The sequence below is a fragment of the Protopterus annectens genome, chromosome 4.part0 (assembly GCF_019279795.1).
Source record: "Protopterus annectens isolate FY-2018-M chromosome 4.part0, PAN1.0, whole genome shotgun sequence".
NCBI classification, from domain to species: domain Eukaryota; kingdom Metazoa; phylum Chordata; order Ceratodontiformes; family Protopteridae; genus Protopterus; species Protopterus annectens.
Window position 1 is genome coordinate 797,553,185 of NC_056733.1, and position 19,470 is coordinate 797,572,654.

Genomic DNA, 19,470 nt, shown 5'->3' on the forward strand with positions numbered 1-19,470 from the left:
AGTACATTTCTGCAAATAACACTACTCTTACTCGGACAGGTTATTGTTTCCTGGATCACAAATTTACCTCATTTGCATAGTTTTCAGCAGCAAATGAGGTAATTTGCATAACCAAACACTGTCCGTGCAAGAGTAGTTTTGGGAGCTCTCATGCACGCCCCTGCCGGCTGTTTCTGGATCTCTTGGCAGACATATTGGCTGTCTGGAGTCTTACTCTACTCTTAGACACCGTGCAAGTCTTCGTGAATCTGGCTTATAGTAGCAACCATTACTTAAAGTATTTATATTTTTTTGTTGACTGAGTTGTACATCTTCTGGAACAGCTTCTGCAACGTATTTTCATTTTCACTTTTTTGCTCAGATTACTCTGATTTGTGTTCTCAGTGCAGCCGTTAAATCTTTAACAGTAGTTAGTAAATGCTCAGCAAAATAAATTAAACTGCATGTTTTAAGGCTCCCAGTTTTTAGTTGAAGTGCTGATAGACCATCTCCCACATTCTTACTGAGGTGTGAAAACTGTCATTGTAATCAATGAGCTGTTAACTGACCATTTTATTTCAAAGAACTTTTAACAGGTTTAACAGGCATACATATACTACTTCGCTATTCATCAGTGTTTGTAGTGGGAAGATGTGTTTTATGTTGAATGTTGGCAAAATGTGCTGTATGTCTCTCATGGACAGGGGCAGTTGGTGCTGATCATAAACTCACTCTGGCAATAATGACCATCTAACCAAGGTCAATTACGGAACATGAATATAACATGACTAGGCTTGTAAAGGCCCTAGGGACATTAGCCTAGTAACCTCCTATGAACCTATATAGTTAATTATATTTTCCCTTTTTGCTGAGCACAAATATTTTTGTACATAACATTTTCCCATCCCTGCTGTATTGGTAGCTAGACCCTTGACTTGTTACACTATAGCATACTAACACTTCATTCAAACTATAATCCTTGAGACTGAGGAATTATCAGTTTTTCTGAGTTGTGAACATTGCCAGCATTTATAAGATTATGGCTTTTTTTTTTTTTTGGTAGGGAAATGGTCTTTAATTTTTAACAGTGGATTACGGGTGAACTGCCAGGTATCGTATATTCTATACTTTACTGGCATGTTTTTTTTTCCACGTGCACTATGCACCCCACCAGCTAGGTACTGTGCACCTACTGTGCCCCCACAAGGAAAGGAACCTGGAGCCACCACTGGCCATAGCATGTCCTCTAGCAGGGCAAACAAATGTTAAGGCCCCATCAGAATAAAATGGATAGTAGTGGCAGAAGGTAAGGCTTTTAATCAGTTGAAAAAAAATCTTGTGCTTAGAGCTGGTATTAATTTATGCTGACTTTCTGCTTACACTTATCAAGGATATCAGAACTTGTCAGAGATTTAGGATGCATGGCTAGGCTTAAAAAGGCCCTTGTGGTCATTAGCCTCGTAAACACCTATGAACCTATGAACTTTGATAAGTCCTTTATCATCTATACAAATGCTTCTGAAGGAGAGGCAGGGCTATACTTTCTTAATAATTTGTATAAGCAAGGCAAAGCAAGATAATCATTTCATTAAATGGGCACTCGCCACTGCAATACTACCTGTTAATGCATAGATTTATATTTGTCACTGATCATGGACCCATGCAATGGATACATAAACAAATTAGACAGGTTGGCTTTCTCCCTGTAACTCTACAACTTTATGGTCAGACACAGACAAGGTCATAAGATTGTCAATGTGAGTGGGTTGCATAGGGTTATAGTCCTTCCTAACCAGTATAGAAGCATGGGTTCTATGTTGGCAGGGTTCTATGCTGGGGCAGAGGTCATCATGGCATAATGAGTATTATGGGCATGTAAAATGCTGCTTTTTTTTTATTATTTTTGTTATGGAAATATTGTTTTATTATAAAATTACTATTAAATTAAATTTCTGCTGTTATTGGTGGTTCAGTGGTGCAGTAGTTAATGTTGTCGCCTCACAGCAAGAGGTTCTCCAGTTCGATTCTTGGCTGGGGTGCCTTCTGTGTGGAGTCTGCATGTCCTCCCTGCATTCACGTGGGTTTCTTCCGGGTACTCCAGTTTCCTCCCACAATCCAAAGACATGTGTCTGGAGTGTTTCTCCCCAAGCCTCCTCTGAAAATAGGCTTTGTCCTAGTCAGACGTTCCCAGTCAACAAATGTTAAATAAAAAATAAATAAATAAAATGTGCTATAATGCTGTTAATGTATTGTTTGAACAGATGCTTCTATACTATATAATGTTGCATAAAGATTATGGTGCAATTTAAGCAAGGATGTTTTTAGAAAACAGCATGCATCAATAGAGGTCATGCAGCAGAGACTAATATGGGATGTCTGGAGAAATGCAGGCAAAAGGAACAGCTTAGAACAACATGGCAGAGACATTTGCCTCTCAATAAAGGAGGAATATTATGGACAAGAATCGTTGAGGGTTACCAGCCAGAAAGTCATAGTGATATTTGCCTCTCTTTCAAAAGCACTATTGTGGTTGAGAGTATTGACTCTTGGAAGATACCAGCTGAAGAGTTTACCGGAAGGGTTCATAGAACATCAGGAAGAGAGCTATGAATCTATATGGAGAATTATACGAAGTTTGCCTGATATTATTTGTAACCATTGGTGGATCTGAAACCACAACTGTTAGACTTCATTTTTGTTTAACATATTTTTCAAGCTAAAAAACAAAGCTTGTTTTCATTTAACTTTTATGTTTCATTGTAAATAATGTGCACTGAAATCAGAATTCTGTCTCCAGTGTGTTTGTGCTAGACATTAAAGATGGCATAAAACATGATGACAGCACACATAAGAAATATGTTTTAATTTCCTTGGTTTCAAAATACATTTAAAAAATATGGCATTACTCACTGCAGGCTGAGCACAGGTACTGAGTTTAGCTTGCTAAAATATTTCTTTTCCATGTCTGTTATTTCAGTATTCAGATCACAATGACAAACTGATTGTTTTCTAAAACTAGGAACTTAAGCTGTGAGTATACAGCATGGGAATGTCTCTATATTATTCTCAATAATCTTAGCATTAAACTTTATAGCTAATTTTGCAATATAAAATGTCATACTTTCACAGTTTGCAAAAGTAGCTAACACTTTAGTGATACAATTTGATAGGATCATAGGAGGTTACTAGGCTAACGAACCCAGGGCCCTTACAAGCCTATCCAAGTTCAACCCAGTTCCCAAGGATGTCTGGTTCAAAGAGACACTAAAATCAGCACCTATTGCCCCTGTTCAAGAGGGACACAGGAGGAACCCCTGGGGTGAATTTCCAGTTACCCATCCAATCATCCAAATTACACTTAAATAAGGTCAACAAGGGGCTTTAGTTAACAAGAATAGGAAGTTTGTTCCAAAGGTGGGACAACCTCTGTGAGACAAATCTCTCTCCAAGTTCTGTTGATGTCACATATGAGGTTAAGGTCCTTTGAGTGAGTGACCCATGTGCTATTTGACTTGCGAATGTGCAGCATTTTCATTAAAGCCGGATTAGAGATTGCTCTATAGGCAAGGCACAGGTCACCTTTGAGCAGTCTGTACAACACAGAGTAAAGTGACAATGATTTTAGTCTTTCCACATAAGACAGTTCTTGAAGACCCTGAATTTTCATTGTACGGAAATTTTGTGGTCTCTCCAATTGCTGCAGGTGTTTCGAAAGCAACATACCAAAGGGAGGTTTGTACTCTATTATTGGCCTGATGAGGGAAGAGTACAGGGGGTTACAAAGGGTCTATATCAGAAGAACGAAAATTCACAAGAATGAATGCCCAAACATCAAAAAAGCACAAACATCGAACTTGATAATGTGGGAGCTGCACCCCCCCCCTGCTAAATATATATTCCAACTCTGAGGTCGCACTACAGTGAGGAAAGGGCAAATATTCCTATTTTCACTGTACTGCGACCCCAGAAATAGCATTTCGATGTCCGGCATTTTCGATTGGAAGAGCATTCGTTCTTGTGAACTTTCACTTTTCTGATATAGACCCAGTTACAGCCTCTTTTTTTTTTCTGGAGGCAATGCCCTTACTTATGAGATGAGCAATATAAAATGCCCTTCTTACCACTTTGGAGACATGGCGATCAAAGTTAAGGTTGCTGTCGACCTGTGTGCCTAGGGTATTGCTACTGGTGTGGTAGTTTGCAGGAATATCATCCTTGCCAAACAGGATGATAATGCATTTTTTTTGCATTAAGTTTAAGACCATGACTTTGACACCAGTCATTAGTCTACATAAGACCTTCTTGCAGGATGTTGACATTGCTAGGGGTTTTATTGATCTCTCCAAGTTTGCAGTCATCAGCAAACCTTGTCAGCTGCAGTCCTTTAGTTTTAATCTGTACTTTGCCGAAGTAGATTCCAAACAGTAGGGGTCCCTGAACCAATCCCTGTGGAACACCACTGGTTACAGGTCTGTTGGAAGAGGTGGGGTCCCCTATTTTGCCAGTATGAGTTCTGTCAGTGAGCCAGTTTGTATTGCAACCCACCTGACAATATATGGGTTGATACCCAGCTGGTTGAGTTTATCAATATTGCCTGAATGGGGTATTGTGTCAAAGGCCTTAACTAAGTCTAGGTAAGCCATATGCACTGATTTGCTCTTGTCTAGGGTTTTGGTGACTGTCTCGAAGAAGTCCACCAAGTTTAACAGACATGATCTCCCGTTGACAAAGCCAAACTGGGTGGAGTCGAGCATTTGGAGATTTCCTGTATCTTTGTTAATAAGATCCATGATGATTCATTCTCCATGGTCTTGCAGATAAGGCTTGTCAGGTTAATGAGCCAATAGTTCCTGGGGTCTATTGATGCACCCCCTTTGTGCAAAGGAATAACAGCAGCTGTTTTCCATTCCATTGGAATGAATCCAGTGCTTAGGCTGTAATTGAAAAGCATGCCCAATGATGATGCTAATTCCCATTTTAACCCATGTAGAACACAGCCCAGGATGTTGTCTGGTCCCATAGAGGCTGTGTTTTTGGCCTTGGAGAGGGTGTTTAAGACCTGCTTCTTGGAGATACTAGGTGGGGAACAGGTGTTAGGGATGCTTTGGGGTCTATGTGGTGGGGGCAGGGGTGTGACATTTTCACTGAAACTGTCAGCCAGCAAGTTTACTGTATCCACAGGTTCTGTATATGTAGTACCATTAACTATGAGTTCAGTGCAAATCTGAGCCTTAAAAATTAACTGTCACCTCACCTAAGTATCATGTTTAATCATAGCCTCACCTCAGGCTTCATGCCCACTGAGTGGCGCACAGCTACAGTTATCCCAATCCGCAAGGGGGGATCCACCTTGGATCCCGGGAACTACCATCCCATCAATCTGACAATCTTGATCTGCAAGGGCATGGAACGCATTATTATGGAACTTATAAACAAAGACATTGGCAATCTTGAAACACTGGACCCCACCCAGTTTGGGTTTATGAAGGGCCGATCTTGTCTCCTGAACCTGATTGACTTCTTCAAATCAGTCTTCAGAGCTGTGGATGAGAGTAAGGCGGTCCACACAGCCTGTCTGAACCTCGCCAAGGCCTTTGACACCATCCCCCACTCTGGAATCATAGATAAACTTACTAAGCTGGGCATAAATCCCTACATCACTCGATGGGTTGCCAAACGGCTTACTGACAGAACCCAGACTGTAAAAGTAGCCGACTCCATATTTAGCTCCAGACAGGTGACAAGTGGAGTGCCTCAGGGTTCATCCCTAGGACCACTCTTGTTTGGAATCTACTTCTCTGAAGTACAGGCCAACACTAAGGTACTCTGGCTAACAAAGTTCGCAGATGACTGCAAACTGGGAGCCATTATTGAATCCGCAAATTATGTGGATATCCTACAAAAGGGCCTTACAGAAACAGATCCTTGGTGCCAGAGACATGGGCTCAAGCTTAATGCCAAGAAATGTATAGTTATCCCCTTTGGGAAAAAACATGTACCCATAAATTACCACATAAGTGGCAGTACACTAAACACCGAAAGTGTGATGAGAGACTTAAGGACACAGGTGGACAGTGGTCTCACCTTTCGATAACCACATCACCACAACAGTCAGGAAATCCTTCTATGTGACACACCTCATCACTAAGGGCTTTTCATCCAGAAAAAATTAGGTCACTGTCCCACTGTACTCATCCCTCATTACACCCATTATAGAGTGCAATACCCCGTTTGGTATGCACCTCACAAGACATCTGCAACAGTTGGAAAGGCTACAGAAAAACCTCACTAAAAGAATCACAAGCCTAAAGCAGATGCCCTATGCTGACCATCTAAAAAAACTCCAGCTATATTCTGTGGCATATCGTCTACTCAGAGGTGATCTCTGCTTAACATACAAGGCCATGTCAAACCCTGAGCTGTTGGATATGCTCCACTTAAAGAAATCCCAATCCCTCAGAGCCACACGCTCCAGGGATCTAAACCTTGTCATCACAATGAACAAAACTTGCTGGAGGGATAGGTTCCTGACCCAGAGACTCCTCATACTCTGGAATAGACTGCCCATACATGCGCCTCCTTGACCCTCTTCAAAAGGAACCGTGACGATTGGATGGGAGCTAGGAAATTTACCTCGGGATCACGTCAGTCACCCTGCTCGACAGGGGTCCAGGGAAGTAAATATTGTGGGAAGAAATATCCAGGGAATTGTTATTGCTAGGCTTGTATAGGCCCTAGGGCCAATAGCCTAGTACCAACCTATGAACCTTTGAGGTTTTGGATGTAACTAAAGAACACCTTGTGGTTATCCTTAGAAGCTAATTTGGATTCGTAGTTAGCTTTGGAGGACTTCACAAGCAGTCATATTTTCTTTTTTAAGTTGAGTAGGGAGTGTTTTGAGACCATTTATTCCTACTCTTAGAGAACAATTTCTTTCTCCTATTCTATAGCCTATTAATGGCAGTTGTCCACCAGGCAGGTTTATTTTTCCTTGAAGATCTTGCTTTGGTTCTATCAGGTACAGCAGAGTCAATACAATTGTACAGGTGCTCGTATAAAGCATTGGTGTATAACTCAGCATAGGTGTCTGTTTCATCAGTAGGGGGAGGGGCTTTGAAGCTATTTATGCTGCCACATAAAAGGTTGTAATTGGCCTTGGAGAAGCTTTTTAGTCTAGTTGTTGCTAAGTAAGACAACTTAAAAATTTAAGTTTTGAAGTCAGGAGAGTAATTTTGCAACATAATTATGGGGAACACAGTGGATAATAAGCAATATCACTGCTCACCTTTATTGGCTCTAGTAAGACTACATAGTAAATTAGTACATGAGAGAGAGAGAGAGAGAGAGAGATGTAAAGACTGCTCATAAGAGGAAATCAGGAACGGTATGGTTAGGAGCATGAAAAGAATACTGGGTGCCGTTTAAAGACATGCAGGTAGGTGCATGCGTGAATGGCTGTGCCTTCTTTGAAGGTTGGGCGTCGGGCTGGCAACTTGGCACTGTAAAAATCCACTGCCAATCATTAGCGGACCGGAGTTCTGCTGTGGGGACCCCTAACCAGGAAAAGCCGAAAGACATCGATAGCAGCGGGGGAGGGGGTAGTTTCACCTCATCACTGATATTCTCTCCTGCCTTATATAAAGTGGTACATTTTGAGTTATCTCTGTTTAATATCAGCGCTTTGGCCGGCTAACATCTACCTGAAATCAACTGGATGTATAAGTGAATTTAAGTACACTTTTATCTGCTCTTTTTCATATAGTACTGTATTTAATTTATTTATTTGTGTTTTTCTCTGTATATTAACTCAACTGAAGTTGTGGCTGTCTCTCTACAGAGTACTTGTTAGAATTTCTGTGTAGCCATTGATAGCAGTGGGGAGTAGTTTCACCTCATCACTGACATTCTCTCCTGCCTTATATAAGTTTTTCAGTTATCTCTGCTTAATATTTGAGCTTTGGCTAACTAACATCTACCTGAAATCAACTGGACATATAAGTGAATTTAAGTACACTTTTATCGGCTTTTTTTCATATAGTACTGTATTTAATTAATTTATTTGTGTTTTTCTCTAAATATTAACCCAACTGAAGTTGTGGCTGTCTCTCTACAGTTAGTTCCCGATGACTTTGAAATTACCTGCCCCTTTTGTAGATTTGTATTTGGATACTCCTTCTGGGCCCATCTCATTTGCTCACTCAATTGAGTGCAGTGAGATCATATTCTGATTTCAGGCACTCCTACTGTGTGCAAAGAGAGCATTTGGGAAGGACAACCCCTGTAGCCCCTTAATCCTGCTCTGTTCCCTCCCTCAAAAAAAAAATATATATATTTTTTTTATTCAGCTGCTTTTACTGTAACTGTCTTAGTTGCTCTTCTGTGTGCTATCTGTTCAGTCTCTCTTACTCTGCACTTATTACTGCTTGTTAGTAGCCTTCTAATTTACTGCCTTCTGCACTTGTTTTTTAGTCATTTGTTAATTTAATTGCATTTATTTGAACTGTATTTGCTGTAGTGTTGCTACACACTCGGGTGTGCTGGCTTGCACTGCAATTTGAATTGTATTTACTGCTGTTTAAGCTACTTTTCTGTAACAAAAAAAAATTCTAAGCTTGTTTCCTGCCTTTCCTGTAACTAGTCAAGTCCAGATACAGACATGCTGTATCCAGGACTGTTCTTAAGCTTCTGAGCCCCCCCCCTAAGCCTTTATGTGTTGGAGAGAAACCTTCTAGCTTATCAGTGGGAGTGGTAAGCACTAGGTAGCCTGTCTATCATGGGAAGAGTGGGTTTTGGCCCTGAAATTGTAGTTCATTGGCCGTCTGGGCAGATTTTCCATCTTTTCCTACTTTCTGGTTAAAAGCCCATTTTGCGCTTGGTCCCATCATTCCTATAACTAGTGTAGTCCAGGTACAGATTTGCTGTATCCAGGACTGTTGGTCAGCTTCTGAGCCCCCCAAGCCCTTCTGTGCTGGAGAGAAGCCTTCTAGCTTATCAGTGGGAGTGGTAAGCACTAGGTAACTTATCTACCAAAGAAGGAGTGGTTTCTGGCCCAGAAATTATAGTTTATTGGTCGTTTTGGAAGCTTTTCCATCTCTTTCAACTTTCTGATTTAAAAGCCTGTGTTTGCGCTTGTTTCCTGCCTTTCCTGTTACTAGTCTAGTCCAGATACAGATTTGCTGTATCCAAGCCTGTTTGTAAGCTTCTGAGCCCCCAAGCCTTTCTGTGTTAGAGGGAAGCCTTCTAGCTTATCAGTGGGAGTGGCAAGCACTAGGTAGCCTATCCTCCATGGAAGAATGAGTTTTGGCCCAGAAATTGTAGTTTATTTGGCCGTTTGGGCAGTTTTCCATCTCTTTCAACTTGCTGGCTTAAAAGCCTGTGTTTGTACTTGTTCCCCACCTTTCCTGTAACTAGTCTAGTCCAGGTACAGATGTGCTGTATCCAGGACTCTTTGTAAGCTTCTGAGCCCCGCAAGCCTTTCTGTGTTGGAGGGAAGCCTTCTAGCTTATCAGTGGGAGTGGTAAGCATTAGGTAGTCTATCTACCACAAGAGGAGTGGTTCCTGGCCCAGAAATTGCAGCTATTGGCCGTTTGGGCAGTTTTTTTCCATCTCTTTCAATGTTCTAGTTTAAAAGCCGCACTTGCGCTTGTTTCCCACCTTTCCTGTAACTAGCCTAGTCCAGATACAGAGTTTCTGTATCCAGGACTGTTGGTAAGCTTTTGAGCCTCACAAGCCTTTCTGTGTTGGAGGAAAGCCTTCTAGCTTATCAGTGGGAGTGGTAAGCACTAGGTAGCCTGTCTACCATGAGAGGAGAGTTTTTTTCCCAGAAATTGTAGTTTATTGACCATTTGGACAGTTTGTCCGTCTCTTTCAACTTTTTGGTTTAAAAGACCACATCTGCACTTGTTTCCCATCTTTCCTGTAACTAACCTACTGGGTAGCACTAGAAAGCCTTAAACTGATACAAACCTTCTAGCTTAGAGGAGAGCCTTTGGCTTGATTATCAGTTTTCTGTACTTTCTTGCTGTACTTAACTGTTTTCCGCCTAAACGCAGATTTTCCAGTGTTTATTGTGATTTAAAAGCTTGTTTTTTTCACATATTGTACTTATTTGACTGCCTGCACTTTTAAAAAGTTGTTTTTGTTTAAATAATTTGTTTAACTGCTGTAGGTTACACACTAATGTGCGATAGCGTTTTCTGATCGTTTGTAGTTGTTTAAAGCTGTTTTAAGTGTATTTTTTACTGTTTTGCCTTATCTTTAAACAAAAAAAACAAAAAAAAAAAAAAAATTCCTTGTTTCCCACCTTTCCAAGCTAGTATAGTCCAGTTTTCAGGCTAGTGCTGAATTTAGGGCTGTGATACTAGTTTCTGAGTTGCCCATACCTTACTTGGATAGAAGGAAGTTTCTCTGTTCACCTGTGAGAGAGGAAAGCTTTGAGCAACCTATCTCTTCCTGGAGGAGTGGTTCCAGCCCAGAGATTAGTAGTTCATTGACCATTTTGGGCTAATTTCTATCTCTTTCATTTCCATACTATAAAAACCGCATTTGCATGGTTTTGTGCACTGGCAGCGCCGGTTAGCTACAGTTAAATTATTCCCGGCTCCACTAAGTCTCCTCTTCAGTTTTTCCCTTGAAACTAATCTAACTCTCAACCTAAGCACTCAAAAAGCATCCTACAGCCCAGCACTTGCTCAGACCTAATAGCAAGCACTGATATACCCTGACACTGATTGCCTAGCAGGGCAAGGCTCTTTATTCACCCCTCACCAACCAAGTGACTAAGCAGCTCACTCTACTATTCAGGCATGACCAAAGTGCAATTTCAGATGTACTCTCCAGTCCAGCTGGTGAATCTGGGTATCCTGAGGCAATGTTACAACTGCCTCATGTACACAGACAACCCTCTTCTCCTACCACAAAACACTAACATATGCAAGAGATGCAGTTATACAGCCAAACTGGAAGCTAAGCTGTCTCCACCCAAGACTGGAACAGGCAGTCAAGATGAGAAGGTTAACACTTGCACCACACTTCCAGCCGCACACAGACCTACTAAAACAGCACTGGCAAAAAATACACATAAATTCACGAAAATCATACTCGGAGGCTCTAAATAAAAACCTGCAAAAGCATCAGAGACCTCCAAAGCAGATACCCAAACAACCTGCACCTCCCGTCACAAACCAGACAACACATAAAACACAAAATCAGTGTGCCGCACAATCACAGCCCTTAAGGCGAAATAACATACCTAACACACTAGTAATAGGTGACTCTATAGTCAGGTACACTGACGTCCCACTCACTAGGCTGGACAAACAGAAGATTACTGTTAGCTGCCTGTCAGGAGCCAGAATCCGCCACATAACACAATCACTCAGGTCACTCCAGAAGAAGTACAAATATGACTCTGTCATTGTTCATGTTGGTGTGAATGACCTGAGATGTACCCCCCTGGACTACATGAAAAGAGACATGGAAGAGCTCTCTGATCATGTAGCCCAGGCTGGTATGACCCTGACCCTGAGTAGCATCCTGCCTTCACCAAGAATGATACCGCAGTATAAAGAAAAAATGATCAATTTCAACAATTGGCTAAGCTTCTGGTGTCATTCAAAGGGGATCCAGTGTCTGTCAGCCTGGGACAACATGCTCGACAAGCCGTGTTGCTTCACAAGAGATGGCTTGCACCTGTCACCCCTAGGCTTTGGAATACTGGCCAAGGCTCTTGCTGCCCCCATAGAGCCTTTTTTAGGCAAGGCTCAAAAGTCAAACCCACCTCTGTAAACAGCACAATTAACAAAAAACTGAGGGTTATGCTATTCAACGCCAGGAGTTTAAATCTCAAAATGCACGCACTCAAAGCACTCCTCAGTATGGAGAACATCGACATCTGTGCAGTAACTGAAACCTGGTTCAAAGCGTCAGAGAGCACCCCAGCACTACCGGGCTTCAACTCATACCACACGTTTCGGCCACAGAACACGGACCAAAGCACACAAGGAGGGGATGCATCCATATTCATCAAGGATACCTACACCTCCAGGTTAGTGGTGCAGCATGATACCTCTGAGATCATCCATGTGCAACTAACATCGGGCAAATCTGCATTGCAAATTGTGACCTTCTACAGATCACCCTCCATGACCCAGGACCACCACTCCTCCTTTCTGGAGACACTGGAAAACATGAGGGTCCTACCGAACACCCTGATATTGGGCAACTTCAATTGCCCTACCATTCACTGGGAAAACTACTTGAGTACAAACTCCCAGGCCCAGCGCTTCCTGGAATTCATCAACTCAAATGCCCTGGATCAGCTGGTAAACTCCCCTACCAGAGGTGAAAACATATTGGACCTGGTCATCACCAACATGGACGACAGGGGTTCTACACCAGAGGTCAACCTGTCACTGGTTAGATGAGACCATAAACTAATCACTCTGGATGTCCACACCCCACCACAATCCCCAAACTATGGAAACCACAGTAAAAAACTTTTCTAAAGCAAACTTCACCTTACTTAAGACAGAGGTGGTAAGCTTCACAGTCCCCACGCTAAAGGATAACACTGCCCAAGATGCAGAAACCTTTACAAATGCACTCTATGAGCACCTACAAGGATGCATGGATCATGCCATCCCTAACAAAACCAAGACTCACTCCTCTAAGAGAAGGAAACCAGTTTGGTGGACCCCTGCCATAAACAGTCTATACAATAGAAGGAGGAAACTAGTTCAGAAAAAAAGCAAATCCCAAGAAGGAAAGACATCCCTGATTAGTATCAGTAAGAAACTGTGGTCCATCATAAAATCATCCAAGGCTAACTTTGAAAGAAAAATAGCCAAGGATTCAAAAGATAACCACAAAGCCTTCTTTAGCTATGTTAAGAATCTAAGTGGCAACTTGCAGATATATATTGAACTAGTGCAAAATAGCCCAAAATATATTGAACCTACTGATATTGCCAACATCCTGACATTGGGAACCTCCAAACACTTGACCCGACCCAGTTCGACTTTGTTAAGGGCAGATCATGCCTACCTGGTTGACGTCTTTGAGACAGTCACCAAGGCCATCGACGAGGGAAAGGTGGTTCACACAGCCTACCTTGACCTCACCAAGGCTTTTGACACCATTCCCCACTCGGGTATTACAGGAAAACTCACAAGCCTGAACATAACCCCCTACGTCACGAGATGGGTTGCCAACTGGCTTACAGACAGAACTCACATGGTAAGAATAGCGGGCTACAGGTCCGACTCTAAACCAGTCACAAGTGGTGTCCTGCAAAGCTCGGTCCTGGGACCCCTGCTGTTTGGCATATACTTCTCAGAAGTACAGGCAAACACAGGAGGACTATGGCTAACCAAGTTCGCCGATGACTGCAAACTGGAAGCCATAATTGACTCTCCGGCTGACACGGACATCCTCCAAAAGGGCCTTATTGAGATGGACACCTGGTGTCAAAGTCATAGCCTCAAGCTAAATGCCAAAAATTGCATAGTCATCCCGTTTGGGAAAAACAAAGCACCCACGAATTACCACATAGGTGGCAGCCCCTAGAAGAGGTAGAGATCTGGGGACCCAGGCAGATAGTAATCTTGCCTTTGACAATCATATTCCCAAAGTAGTTAGGAAATCCTTCTATGTGGCCCATCTAATTACTAAAGGGTTTGCATCTAGAAATAAAGAGGTTATAGTGCCCCTCTATTCGTCACTCATTAGACCCATCATAGAGTACAATGCCCCATTTGGGATGTACCTCACAAGACACTTCCAACAGCTGGAAAGACACAAAAGCTAAACCTCACCACAACAATACATAGAACATGCTGGAGGGATAGATTCCTGTCACAGAGACTCCCCATGCTTTGGAACAAAATTCCAAACTACATCAGGCAGAGCCCCTCACTAACACTCTTCAAGAGAAACCTTGACGAGTGGATGGGTAACAGAAAATACACCCCTGGGATCACTTCATTGGCCCTGCTTGACAGAGGATCAGTTAATTAATCAATGAGGTGGTGAAAGCCGACACACTCTGGCTAGGCTTATAAATGCCCTCAGGCAGATAGCCTAGTACCTACCTATGAACCCATGAACATTACTATCCACACACATATACATACATAGATACATATATTTTCATATATTTTATGTATGTATATATATATATATATATATATATATATATATATATATATATATATATATATATGTATATATAGGTACATATTAACATTATCGAACTTTTAAAAGTTCGAATGTCATATGGTTGACACCATATGATCGAACTTTTAAAAGTTTGAACGTTTCAACAGAGATCTCTATAGAGTGCAAAATGGGAACATTTCACTTTCCTGCACTGTAGTGTGATCTTGGAGTTGGTATATTTAAAGAGTGGGGGGTGTGGGGGTGCAGGGGGGCTTCCCCTCCTGCTTAAAATGGTCAGGTAGGCTTTTTCTGTTATTATTTTTTTTTTTCGCTTTTTGAACTTTTAAAAGTTCAATCATATGGCTTCGACCATATGACGTTCAAACTTTTAAAAGTTTGATAATGCAATATACACCATATATATATATATATATATATATATATATATATATATATATATATATATACATATACGTATAGCTTTATATCTCTGACATTGGGAAACATCAAACTGCAGAACTGCATATGGTTTAGACCATATGATCAACATTATGTAAAGTTGAAAAACAAAAATAAGAAACAATCAAAATCTGTGCTTTTGAAAGGGGGAAGCCATCCTGCACCCCACCCCACATATCATCCAGATTATATATACCAACTCCAAGATTGTACTGCAATGGTGAAAAAGGTAAGTTCCCCAATCCCCACTGTGCTATGTTCTCAATAGAAACACTTTGATTTAAGTCAATTATACAGTCTCGACCATATGAAGACTGAAGTGGAATCAGACATATCTAGTTGTGTTATAGTCTATCTGTAAACTTTGTGTGTGTGCGTGTGTGTGTGTGTGTGTGTGTGTGTGTGTGTGTGTGTGTGTGTGTGTGTGTGTGTGTGTGTGTGTGTGTTTACATAGTGGTGGGTTGTTTCCTACAGCTGCCAGAAACCACATAATTTCCATAACTGCAGAATCATGTCATGCAACAATCACACTTTCAATGTCACCAAGCCTGAGAATTCTTGACATCTTTAATAATGTTCTTACTGACCAAACCAAGCAGAAGAACATTCTGGCATTTCTGCTTGTACCCTTTCAATAACTTTTGTAAATGAGGCAATCCATTCCTTGTAATATCATCCTGGTGTTTTGTTACTAACTTTGGATCAGTCCATGGGTTGCTCAAAATACCTGCTTACAAATCATCCTAGAATCTATTGAACTCTCAGGTAATACACAAAATGGATCAGCTTTTGTAAAACACCACTTGATTCCTTCTAAAAGCTGCAATGTAGATTCAAATTGGACTTGTGAGTATGGTTGCATTTGTATTTAAGATTCCAAGCGCAAATGCTTCATTAATTATCATACCTCTCACTCTCCAAGTATTACAAATCATAGCATTGGCCTTTACAAATCATAGCACTGGCCTTTACAAATCATAGCAGACTGTTACAAAGAGAAGCAGTTTCTTATTTTTCACAATAGAAAGTCTTTATGCAAGAGATGCTATATAATTAGTGATAGTGAGTCTTTGTTTAGGTTTAGTTTATGTATTTAAAGTATGTAATCATAAACAGTTCTAACTTTATGAGGAACATCATAATTCTAGAAGGGGCAAAGCTAACCCTGAGGGTCAGAATCATAGAGCTATGACTAAATTACAGCAGTGGAGAAGTATCAGTTCATAGGTTAGTACTAGGCTAACTGCCCTTGCAAGCCATTTTAAGCCTAGCCAATTATCTGTTGTGAGGCTCAAACCTTGCACCTTGTGTTTGTTAGGCAAACACCTTAACCATTAGGCCACTCTACCAGCTCGTGTAAGTCATGTGTGGAGTTTTACTGACTTTCGTAATAACAGCAGTAGGCCAGCTACTTTATGGAATCTGACAGTATTTACATTTTAAATTCTGATACCAAAATGCCTGAATGGGGCAGGGTTAACATACAAGTTTAACATTATAGCAATGAACAGTCCTAGGCTGAGGTATCAGACTGGCCTTTGTGAATCTTGATTGCCACTAAATACATAAGGATTTTCTAATTCTTATATATGCACCTAAGTTGTTTTTGAAGAAGGTAAGTCAGATATGTAACTTTGGTGTAATTGCAAACTCATTGCTTAAGTATGATACATATTGTTTGCCACATGTGGCCCCTTTTTAATGTGTATTTTTAGCAGGAGTTTTCCTGTTCTAGTGAAATTTGGTGAGAGCAAAGTATGCTATGTACATGGTCAGTCCTTCATTTTTTGATTTTGTCACTTATTTCAGGAAATGCAATAAAATTCAAAGTTATTCCTACCTTTGAAAAATGCATACTGATCAAAGTTAAGAAGAAGTAAGGTATTTGTGTCTTTCTGGATTAATTCTGTTATGGTACACTCCAAATACTTACAAAGAACAGCTGCTAGGCTGATAGGATTAGAATTGTCAGAGTCATATGTACTATGTCCTTATGTATTAGTGGAAGACATATTACATAACATCAAAGATCTGATGGCTATATAGTTATCAAAGGAGCTTATTTAGCTGCATTGATAAAGGTTTGGTTACGTTATGCATGATCATATTTATAAAATCACCTATGTTGTCATCAGGGTCCATAGCACTTGCATTTGTAAATTTTACTGGTTGGTACAGTACTGTTACTATTAGTAATATAAGATATGAAGTTCCCTGTATGGATTGGAATTTCACATGCATCTGTGGATATTTTGAAGTCGATACATTTGTCAGTTAATGTATTAGATGAATAATCAATATGTTATACTATACTTAGTTCATAGGTAAATACTAATCTAGTTGCTGTTAGGGACCATTTTAAGCCTAGCCAATTTCTCTCAAAGGTGAGAATCAAATGCTGTATCTTATGTCTGGGAGGTGAACACCTTAACCACTATCGCAACTCTCAACTCCTTTCTTGTGAGCTTTTTTACTGTGAACAAAGGAAAAGTTGCTAGCTTCTGAATAACTTTTGATATTTTTAACCTGCACTTGTTTAAATGGTTAATGCTATTTTAAATGACAGCTAGTACATTATTTTATTTTATTTTATTCATTTTACATTACAGGTAAATGAACTGGACTAAGCCTGTTTCTATCATAACCATTACAAGAAAACAAAAAAGCAATAAAACTGGTTATTACAGAAGATTATTTCAAGCATATATCATTTTGTGAGTAGGCACATGTTCCTGATAATAGAAGTCCTTTACAGTAAAAATAATATTAATAAAATGACTCATCCAGCAATGAGATTACATTATTGGAAAATAGCAAAAACATCTGGCTGCATTAAAGAGAAATTATTTAAATGTTGACAGGAAACTTTTAAAGTATGCTATTCACATATAGCAATAGGAATGTTGTTTTAGATTTGAGGCTTGAATATGGAGAATGCATGGATGGATGAAGAGGGTTATAGATATGAAAAGATTCAGAGAAAGAGTGGTGAAAAGTTGTAGGAAAACTTTCTTCCTTGAACCACATATTGATTACCAGACCTTCACCTGGCTGCTCTATCCAAACTGTTTGTTCCTCCAAGGTGAGAGAGAGCACCAACCCATTTTTCCTATCAGTGGTAAGAGCCAAGTACTGGGAGACATGCTGTTTTCTATGCTGAGGACAGAGAAGTCCCTAATCTACCCATCCCCTTGTCATACCTATGACTATCATGCAGCACTTGCCCCAGTATCAGGATGACTGCAGCTACAGTGCCACATGATACAGTGTGCAGACATATGGGACATCCAATGGGCCAACTGTGATCACACCTTCCTTCAAGATGGCCAAGTCACCGCTAGCCATGGAACTTGCAGCTTCCCTTTGCCTGCTCTTCTGGTAGCTGAGCTGCTAATTAAATTCATGTCATTTTGGGCAAAGAGTCAGGGCTTATCCCACTGTGTTGTAGAGCTAGCAGTTAAGTGAAGGGTTTGAGAGTAGGAGTATTTTAAGAGAAAGGCATTCATGCATTTTTAAGAGTTTAAAAGAGTTGCAAACAGTGACCTTTTTCTAGAGAGAGAGGGAGTGGTGTTTCCTAAGGGAAGTGCTGGAGATATATAAAGACGGATTTTATTTAATGCTGCTTGTAAGGAATATGCCACATGTGCAGAAGAGTTGTCATTAAGTGTAAAGCCGTACTGGAAGGTTAGTATGAGTGCACTACTATCAATGGCAAATCTACCTTCTCTGATAAAAAAAATATATTATCTTGGAGCAATATTACAAGGCTGTCATCAAAAATTACTCATTGTTTTAGCAACATGGTCATTGAAAATAAGCAATGGACCCATCCATAGACCAAGGTATCTGTGTAAATGGAAAACTGATGAGATCTTCCTTGGGGTCAGAGACAGTAATATATGAAAATGGACCACAGAGGCATTTGAAGGTTCTAAAGAACATAGTGTTGTTGAAGTGGTGCTGACTCACCTCTTGAACCAATTGTGCAGCCACATTTGGCCATATCCCTTTGGTATGTACCTGACCAGGAATATGCAGCAACTAGATTGACCTCACAGGTTCCATACAAGAAGAACACAAGTTGTAACAAACCTGCCTTATGCAGAGCACCTTAAAGCCCTTTCCCTCTACTCAGTCTCCTATAGACTGTTGAGGGGTGATCTATGCGTGGCTTACAAGGCATCTGCAGATCCCACACTTATGAATCTCCTACATATAAGTAAGTCAAAGAGTACCAGAAATACAAGGTCAAGAGACCTGAATTTTGTCTGTGACTTAAACAGAACATGCTGGAGAGACAGATATGTGTCCCAGAGGCTGTCCCTCCCATGGAACAGGCTTCCCAGCCATGTGAAGCTGAGTTTTGTCTATTACCCAACTTAAGTGCAATCTGGACCAGTGGATGGGGAATAGGAAATTTACACTGGGGCTGGCACCTTTGTCCCTTATGGACAGAGGTAGCTTATAATACAGGACATCACTATTCTTTCAAGAAAAAGGGCTAGGCTTAGAAAGACCCCCAGGTCATTAGCCTAATAACAATCTATGAATCTGTATGTTAATTTATTTTTAAGGGATTGGCAGATTTTTTGAGAAGATCATTCATGTGTGTGTGTGTGTGTGTGTGTGTGTGTGTGTGTGTGTATATATATTGTTTTACTTACAGCCAGACAGAAACTAACTGTATTTATAGAAATAGTTAATGAAGATGACAGCAAAATTTAATGCTGAGGAACACATAATATAATGAGCAGGGCAGTTAGTCATGTACTCTTAACATTGACTCCAAAAGTTATAATGGAAAGGTAGTTCTTGAAACAGCTGGTACTTTGGGACCCCAGACATGTGCTTTAAATTCAGTAAGCAGATTACATT